Here is a 10,413-nt window from a genome sequence, read left to right as displayed (position 1 = left end):
TCTATATATTTTTGTACATACATTCTCTTTATTATCATACTTTTCCTTATTCTTAATCTCATTACTCTCTACTCTGTACCTTGAACTTTAAATTTAAAAAAAACCCCGCGGATTGCGAAAAAATAGAAATTTTTTTTTTAATGGAGCCAAGACGTAATTTAAAAAAAAAGTGAATTGTTTGTACAGTCATCGGCAAGGACAGGGGTTGTGCAACAAGATTGTTATTATTATGTATTATGTGCATGTGGATTGTACATAAAGCATCCGTGGAGGTCGACAGTATTGACCGGTGGCCCTCTTGGTACCGGTTGGCACCGGAGTTAACCCGGGCAAGAGCCGAACGCCCACCGGTACATGGATACTCCCGGCTGGCACCGTCTATCGAACAAACTGACCAGTAGTCACGATATATATAAGCCGCAGTAACAGCCTTCACCTGCTTACACTACGATTTTACACCTCACGGCTTTACTTGCTCGCCTAGACAGCGAATGGTTAAAAAATATTCAAATCCCCAATACATTTTTTTTCCTTCGATCAATTCCTGCTCTAACGCCAGCTTGGAAATATTCAATAAAATTAAATTGAAGTAAAATGGCCGGCCGGGTCAAAAATAAAACTTGATTCAGGCTCGCTTTACCTTATTTTCTTTTAAAGTTAGGGGAGGGTTGGGGCAGAGCGGCCCCCCTAAGCCAATTATTATTTTTTGTGGCTTTCAACCATAAGATCACTTTACTTTTGTCCTATTTCGAACAAATTTATGGACATTTTGCCAAAATTCTGAAAAAATTTTTTTTTTTTTTGTGGGGCAGAGCGGCCCCCCTCCAAAAAGTGATAAAAAAAATTTTTTTTTTCGTTTTTTTTTTTTTTAAATTGTTTTCATCATTAAGAATGTATTTCTTTCTCTTGACAACTATTTTTGGTCTTATATTACTCGAAAAAAATTTTTTAAAGCGTAAAAAATCGTTCACTCTCGATTACCTTAATTACTAATTTTTATTTTATAAAAAAAAACATCAATTCTGTAATTTTACTTTATTTCAAAAATTTATCAACTAAAAAAAAAAAGTTTAATTTTTATAAATTTTTAGTGACCAAATTTGCCTCTTACATAGAGAAACGGCCGAAAAATATGAAAAAATAATTTTTTCGGAAGTTTCGGCTGGTCCATTTTGCCCCAGGTGTCATGCGTAGGGCTAGAAATGTGTAATTATAATAATTTTTTTTTAATTTGACGATAAAAATATGAAAAAATCACTTTTTCAAAATTTCGGTCTTGTCCATTTTGCCCCAAATGTCATGCGTAGGGGTAAAAATGCGCAAACATATCGGATTTATAGTAATTAGTCGAAAAAAAAAAATTTTTTTTTTTGATCAAAATTTCAGGGGGGCCGCTCTGCCCCACCCTCCCCTATCGATTTGCCGACGATTTTTCGCATGAAAATTTATGTAGAGGAGAAATGGGCCAGGAAAAAATTAAAGAAATAAACTGAGGGTTTCATTTTGTGAAAAAAATTCCTGCTGACCATTTTACCTCAGAAAAATAAACAAAAAAGCTGGTCCGTCTCTTCAGATCTGTATCAAATGTATCTAAACACTTTCCGTCTATTTATAAATATTTTTTGTCTATTAAGAAAATTTTTTTTTCACACACTCGCCACCGGTCTTCTGTCCCCATAAGATCAGACAGAGCCCAGAGAATAAAAAATCGTGAGAGAAAGAGTTATAGTAAGATCACGGTTCGGCAGTTGTGAGGGGCATTGTCTTTTTTTTTTATCCCCCGAATCTCCAGGACGTTTTTTCATACTTACTAGACACACAAGAGCGTGCCCAGGTAATAGAAAAGAAAGGGTTCATAAAAAATGATCGCCAGGATCTAAGATATAAAAAAATCAAGGTGCCCCTCGCTCACATTAGAGATGCTCTCTTCTCTTCTCTTATTATCATCTGATCTGGTCCCATCTCATCTATTCCTTCTGGTTTGGGGGCTCGCAGAACAAGGACCGATGAATAAAAAGCAAAGACAGAGAACAAGGGAGTAAAGGTTTTAGCAGCTGGTCCTACAACAGATCCGACCCAAAGGATTCTACTCTACTCTACTCTAGCTCTGGCTCTCCTATATAAATTTACGCCCATTCTCTATTTTGTTGGGCAACTATTCTCCGTCTTAATTTAATATTTTTTTTACGTGCGCTGATGGGGATCTGCGATCGTGTAGCTTGGCCGAGCTCGAAAGGACCTGCTTCCATGCCCTTTAACCTACGGACTAAATGCGACGAGATTTGATGACCCAGCCTCGCTTCCGATGCCCTCGATTTCGTTCAATAGAATCATTGGGTCCTCATCCTTTTTACTTTCGCCGGAGGAACATTCTATGGACCTCGGACGGTTTTTTATTCGTTACACCCTAGTCTAGCTGTGGATGTACTTTCTGCCGAGCGATAGACTGAACCCTACCCAAAATTTTACACTTTTTTCTCACGATATTTTTGTGTCAATCATTTTTTTAAACGATTGATCGAATATTAATTTTTTTTTTTTACCTGGAAATTAATTTCACTAACAATAAAAAAATTTCATTTTATATTTAAATTTTTGAAATTTTGGCGGCAATTTGAATTTAAAAAATTTAATTCAAAGTTCAAAGTCTAGTTTTTCAAACTTTTTTTTTGGTGACAAAATTTTTTATGTTGAAAAAAAAAATAAAAAAATTGAAAATTTGAAATTTTTCAAGCAAAAATAAATAAATTCTTGATCAAAAAAGAAAAATTTTCAAACCTTGTCAAAAAAAGGCGATTGATAAAAAAATTTTGAATTAAAAAAAAATAAATTACGTAATTAATTATTCACATTTGTAATAATAGATTTGATATCAATGACAAACTGAATTTATAATAATAATAATAAAATAAAAAGAGATGATTAAGTAAATGGTTTATTTGATCGCAAGTAAAACGCGTTATCGAGTCGCCTCGAGTCAGACCATAACGTCGAGAGTGTGATTAATAATTAAACGTGACTTGTGAAATATGATGAGTAAATAAGAGTCGATTCACGGACTACACCAACAGCAACACCGACACCGATAGCGAGTCTCCGCGAGCTGTGGGCTGTGTGGGTGCGTTACATTATTGTAAAATGCTCAACAATAGGCGGCAAGACACCCGCCGGCGGACGCTCGTCCCTATGAGCAATAAATTAATTTAAACATCAAAATCCCCGTTTACCTCTCGAATCTTTATCACTGTAATTATAATTATTATTTTCGTAAAACTGTTGGTTTGGTTTACTATCAGTGTGTACTTGGACTAATACTCGGAGCTCGGAGACGTCACCGGGTTTAAGACTCTTTGGAATTTAATTCGTGTGTGGTCATGCAACAAGGCAATAATATGTCGCCACGTTTGTGGAGAAGCAAACAATTGTACAAACACTGCTGTATTTCATGATAACACATGTGTGCAAATAGCCTTACGTAAACCATTTCGAGACGATAAAAACTGGACCAGATATAGTAATCATTCTAATTATTTTTTAAATAATATTCGACTATTTTACAATTTTTTTTTTACTGACTTGTCAGTTTTTGATTTATGGAAAATTTTTTTTTTTTATTTCAATATTTTATTAAAGTAATTTTTTGAGTAATTTAATGGTGGATTCATTTTTGGCTTTACTGTAAAATAATTTTTTGGAAAATATATTTAAGTTCAGAAATTTTTTTTTTGTGTAATTTTTCAAAAGCTTTTTGAGGAAAAAAAATTTACGCACCTGATGAAATTTTTTAGGCATTTCTACTATAAGGTAATAATTTAGAACGTAACTAATTTTTCATAGAATAGTTTAAGTACCAAAAAATTAAAAAATTTTCCAACAAAAAAATAAACTTTCACTAAATTATAATTTTTCATAAACAAAAAAATTAAGTAAATGTCAAGGTTGAAGCCACCCCACCTCTATTACCCCCTCCCTGCAGTGAAAATAAATAAAAATCCGCGTAAAAACTTACTGCCAAGTATAGACATATATATGTATATATATAAGTATAAGTATGAATATAATAAGCAGTGAGGCGATATAAGTAAAAGTGGAAAAGGTACGTGATGATCGGACAAGAAAAACCGGGCAGCGCTCTCGAGCGGTCAGACCCGGAAGCCCGTTGATGAGGAGAATGGGAGCATGCGCTTAGGGTCATCAACTACCAGGTATCTGCCGTATCGATCGGTCCCTGCTACATGGACGCAACACGACATCAACGACATCCAGCCACACTACACGCTCACGTCCGCCACCCGAGTCCTTATGTGCTCTCGTAGGTAATATAAATAGCTGACATTGTGTAGACGAGAGGAACGTACATGGGATTGGACTGTATATATGTAGCATGGGTATGGTATGAGTATAGAATGTGAATGGGCCTTACCTTGCATCGCTTTGCGAGATCTACTTTAATGGAGACGCTATAGACGGGCCCTAAGTTATCGCACATGTGATTACGGACGTCCAATAGCGAATAACTTGAGCCTGTCAAAGGCATATATGCGAAATTACTAAAAGGGGATTTTATATATATTTATATAGATATAGGTATATGTATATTTTATATATGGATGTCTATAAGAGGTAAGATTCAGAAACGGGGGATGATAGGTATGCGATACAGAGACAGCATTCACTACCCCTCAAACGCAGATTCTAAGATGTGATCAAAGAAATGAAGGAAAAAAATTTATATGTATATCAAAAAGAAAATTTTTATTATATTGGGATAAGAGACTGTTGATATGAAAAGATGGATTTTTTTTTAAATAAAATTTTCAGGGGTGGGTTGGGTGGAATGGAGAGGAATCAGGAGAAAATGCGAAATTTGCAGATCATGCATGAATAAAGTTTTTGGAAAAGAAAGAAAATGCAAAAAGGAAAGTCGTAATTTGGAAAAAATGTTTCTTCTTTTCCAAAAATAAGGAATATCTGAAATCAAGAAAACATTTTTCAAGAAAATTTGTCGCATGTATGTAAAAAATTTCATGCATGGTTTTTGGAAAAGTTTTGAAAAAGTAAGCGAATGTGAAAAGCAAAGCTCGTAATCTGGAAAGAATGTTTCTTCTTTTCCGAAATAAGGAAAACATTTTTCAAAAAAATTTGTCGCATGCATGTAAAAAATTTCAGGCATGGTTTTTGGAAAAGTATGAGAATGCAGCAAGCAAAGCTCATAATCTGGAAATAATGTTTCTTCTTTTCCGAAATAAGGAAAACATTTTTCAGGAAAATTTGTCGCATGCATGTAAAAAATTTCAGGCATGGTTTTTGGAAAAGTATGAAAATGCAGCAAGCAAAGCTCGTAATCTGGAAAAAATGTTTCTTCTTTTCCAAAATATGGAAAAAATTTTTCAAGAAAATTTGTTGCATGCATGTAAAAAATTTCATGCATGGTTTTTGGAAAAGTTAAAAGTCAGTACTCTTTTCGAATATATTTACAAAAAATAATGTAATAAAGTTACTAATGGGGGTGATAAAACCGGAATAAATTTTGTTTTGGTAAAAAAATTCGAATTCCCGATATAAAATAAAATATTCAGATTACCTTGATGATGTTAATCTGTTTCGCTAAACAAATTCATTACGATACTGTACATAGATAGTAAAAAAGCCATAAAAGTAAGTTATGCGATAACAAAGTTTCCGAGGAGAAAGTATGCGCTTGAAAAGTTTGAAGGCCGAGTAAGTTTGCCCATTAACCCGCCGACAATTATCTTATGAAAAACCCGTCGACAATGAAATAAGGGCGCGCGTCTCAGAAACACCTATACATATATACATATATACAATCGAGCTCGTCTTGACGTCACTGTAAAATACGTGGCACAGAACAAGGCGAAAGAAAAAGAATAAGAAGGCAATAATAAAATGAAAAGGGAAACTTGTGAATGAAAGTGTATAACAGCTTGAATTATTTTTCCGTGCATCGACCTCCTTTGAATAATTTGAATAACTCTTACAAACTTTTTTTATTTTATAAAATATATATTTTGCTCAGATCTCAGCTCGCTTCACTTTCCCCACTTTTCACCCAGTTGGCGGTTCGCCAGCCATAAAACTAAACTCCGAAAAAAATAAAAAAAAAATCCCACCCCACTAACTAAAGAAAAAAAAAATCTAAACTTTGTTTCCGTGTTTCTAGATAACGAGGAAACTTCCCCTTTAAGAGTCGCTGCATCTAAAAACCCCAAAGGTCGGAGAAAGTCTGGCTGAACTTTTAACGTAACGTGTTTCAGCTTATCGTAGTTTTTTAATCACATTTAAATCGAGAGCACTCTCGCTTTCAACTTTTTTTCGTGGGTTAATTCAGCTCTTGTTTCTTTTCGGGGCAACGCGATTCGCGATGGCCGGGCGGGGAAGAAGTAGCAGTAGCGGGAGGGGTGAGGGAGTGTATGATCAATGTTGGGTCAATCTGAGAGCATTCTGCAAAGACTCCTTGTGTGTCCAGGGAGGCTAGCTGGACCTGCGCGTGAGTGTAAGCAGATAAACTAACAGCGGATTGGCTTATGGAGAGTCCGGGGGGCGGGTTCTAAGCCGGTTTAGGGGGTAGTTTGCTTTCGCCACCGTTCACCCTCACCCTACCTCATATATATTCAACTATATTTTGTACTCAACTTCCTTTAGCATTCCTGGCAGCTCTCCCCTCGCCCTTGCCCACAAAACCGGGCGCCCTTCCCTGGTCTTGGACTCGGCCACCCGGGGTCCGCGACTATTGACCCTCGACCTAATGTCCAACGCAGGTGACTAGACGTCCGAAGCAATCAACCAGCTCTGACGGTTTCTCCACGACCACCTCCGACTTTTCCCAGCAATCAAATCAGAAAAAAAAATGATAAAAAATAAGGGAGATAAAAGTCGAGTTACAGAATGGCAGAAAGCTCTCTCACTCTCGATAATCGATAGGAAACGCGGAGGAGCATTGTTGATGGAAGTCGAGGGAGTTGATGCCGCCGAGTCGAATGGCCGAGCCCGGCCGCCAAACAATCGATATATGCGTTCAAAATGGCCGCCAGGACAGCCACCCACTGGGATCCCAGCTCGACACTCGGATCCGCTCCCTCGTCCGCTGTCCCGTTGCCTACACACAACCAACCCGACCACCCAACCACCCAACCACCCCACCCCCCATGGCCCTCCACGTATGCCTCCCGAAGCTCTTTAGCTCCGGGACAACCCGGCAGAATCTCCATCTCTATCCTACTCGCTCCTGGAATTCTGCCGGCTGTATTACCGCCAGCTATATGTCTAGGTTTATGTGTCTTTCCCAAACCTCTGGGGGCTTTCCCGATACATAAATGAGCTTCCACGAAATATTCCGTATATTTTTAGTCGCAGAGTTTGAGGGTAGAATTTTTCCGAGGGAAAATAAGTTCTCGGGGCTGGAGATGCTGATGAATAAAATCTCTGCATTGATAATGTGAGTCAATGGGTTAAGTTTGGGGAAATAAAAAATAATAAGAAACTATTTAAAGTCAATAGGTTTCATTACATTAAAGTTTGAATGAATGAATTAAACTGCCGGTGAGGTTAAGAGTGTGGGAGGTGAAAGAAGTTGAGTAAAAATAAAAGTGAGAGAAGACGGTAACAAGTGAATAGAGAGGGAGAAAGAGAGTCAGCCGCGGAAAGAATTTAACTGGAGACGGGTTCACTTGCGCACCCCGAGGGTTTATTAAAATATAATGGCGTTATCACGGAGGAAAAAAGAGCAAGAAGTCGTAGTCTGAGTTTAAGCTGGGGTGAGAAAGGTACCGAGAGTGAGAGTGAGTTTGAGGAAAAGAAAAAGAGTGGGAGGCGTCAGCTTTAAGAGGCAAGTTTTCTTAAGTGTTCTTAATTAGAAGGTACCTGTTGCTTCGTAAAAAACTGGGTCACGGGCGTTTTATGCCCCGACCACGGTTTTCACTGCTCCAGTATTTTCTACCGCGTTTCCGTCCAAGTCAGAGTCATTATTTTCCTCCTTACTTACTTTTTAGCTTTCACTGCCTCACTCTTTATTTTTATTTTTTTTGTTTCGCTCTTTGTTATACTTTTCTTAACTCCACTATTTCTCACTGGATTTTTTAACGCAGACAACTTTTTTACCTCACCTACAACTCGTGGAATATTTAACAGATTACTCTTTGCACTTGACTGAGCGTCAGCTTCTTCAGTGTCATCTATATTATGTACACATAAAAAGTATCTCTGATAAAAAATTAATTTTTTTTTTCAAAATTAATTTATTCACTTCAGAGATTTTGTCATAAATTTTAGATGTTAAAATTTATTACTAATTAAATTAAATATTGATATTTTTTTTTAACTGTTCTTTTTACCCCTCGGATAAAAATATTTGGCCGAAAATACCATAAAATTTTATAATACTACAGAATTTTATTCAAAGTGACCTAAATTTGGCCAAAATAATGCCGAAATTTTGATATTCTTAACAAACAGACCGAAAATTGGCTCATAAATCGAGTCAGCCAATTTTCGACTTTTTTCAGGCCCAATTATTGGCCATTTTTTGCCCTAGATAGTTTTCAGGCTTGCGGTCTCTACCTGGGCCTTTTTTCGGCCGAGAAAAAATTTTAAAATAATTTCGGCTTGAAATTTTTTTACCCAGACCGCGAATTCATGTAAAACTTGACGAAATTAGGCTTTTTTTCAAATAGCTGTAACTTTCTCAAAAATGGACTAATTCACACGTTTTTTTTTTCAAAATTTTCATCCTTGAATGTAGTTTTCGGAAAAAAATACAAAAAAAAAAAATGGAAATATTAAAATCTACGAAATTTTTCAAGTTTTTTAAAAAATCACTTTTTTCCCAAAATCCATTTTTCTCGAAAACTAAGCGAGATATCGAAAAATTTTATTCTTTGAAAAACTCTTATTTTGTTGAGTTCTATATGAATTTCCAGTTGTTTGGCGGCGTCATGGAAACCGTAGAATCCCCCTCTTTTTGAATTTCTTAATAAAGAAAATGTCACTTTTATTAATGAAAAAAATTGTAATTATTGATTACAAATAAAATATATGAATGGAGGCAAAACGGGCCGTTCAGGAAAAAAATTTTTCGGCGACTACTTTGTCCCCTCAATATTTTTTGGTAATTATTTATCAATTAATTAAAAAATAAAATGACGAAAGAACAGCAAAGGGGACTCGGGCCTCAAATAATTTCTGGGTATTGATTTGTATTAATAAATTGAATTTATGATGGAAAAGTCCCGATACCGAGAGTGCAACTGATTATAAGTGGAGAATAATAAATGTATTGCCTGAGGGTCTCGGTGGTTGGGTGTTAGGTTTTGATGCCAAGTACAAAGCCAGTACTCAGCTCGAGTATACAAATAATATAAAAAATATATACGAGAGGCTGAAAGAGGAGGCACGCCCCGAGATACCTAGTTACCCCGGTGAGAATATTTAAATTGCAACCCTTTTTAGTCACTGAAAAGAAGTATCGCGACCCTTCGATCGAATTCAATGGCATCGATATTCAAATTTATATTTGTAGCTCACATACTCGCTCTGTCTTCCTTGTTCTTGTCCCGAGTTTTCTCATCTCAACTTTCGTCACGTCAATCTCGAGCTAAATAATCGCCGCGAAAAACCGTTACTGCCTTTCAACAAATATATATATACAATTTGCATTTTTTAGATTTAAGTAGAACGGAAACAGCAGCTGTCGTCACATGACCCCGAGATGCTTTTTTATACTTTTCTTACAATGTCTCATCTACAATTGGGTTACTTTGTTACAGTTTTTGTCTATTGTTAAAAAATTATCTTCAATAAAAAATTTAATTTATTCATTTAAAAAAAAAATTTAATTTTTTCTTTGAAAATTTTACAGTTAAAAATTTTTTACAATCAATTTTAATTTGAATATTTTTAAGAGGCCATTTTTCCCACTTTTCTATTTCTTACTCCACAAATTTTTTTTTTCTTTCAAGTGTGGGAGAATTTTCTAAAAATTTTCTACAAAAAAATTTTAATAGTCAATATTTTCAAGGGGCCATTTTTCCCACTTTTCTATTTCTTATTCCACAAATTTTTTTTTTCTTTTAAGTGAGGAAGAATTTTCTAAAAATTTTCTTCAAAAAAATTTTAAAAGTCAATTTTTTCAAGGGGCCATTTTTCCCACTTTTCTATTTCTTATTCCACAAATTTTTTTTTTCTTTCAAGTGTGGGAGAATTTTCTAAAAATTTTCTACAAAAAAATTTTAAAAGTCAATATTTTGAAGGGGCCATTTTTCCCACTTTTCTATTTCTTATTCCACAAATTTTTTTTTTCTCTCAAGTGAAGGAAAATTTTCTAAAAATTTTCTACAAAAAAAATTTTAAAAGTCAATATTTTCAAGGGACCATTTTTCCCAATTTTCTATTTCTTAT

Source organism: Microplitis mediator, chromosome 6 (genome assembly GCF_029852145.1).
Source record: "Microplitis mediator isolate UGA2020A chromosome 6, iyMicMedi2.1, whole genome shotgun sequence".
Taxonomy (NCBI): domain Eukaryota; kingdom Metazoa; phylum Arthropoda; class Insecta; order Hymenoptera; family Braconidae; genus Microplitis; species Microplitis mediator.
This window is presented reverse-complemented; position numbering follows the sequence as displayed.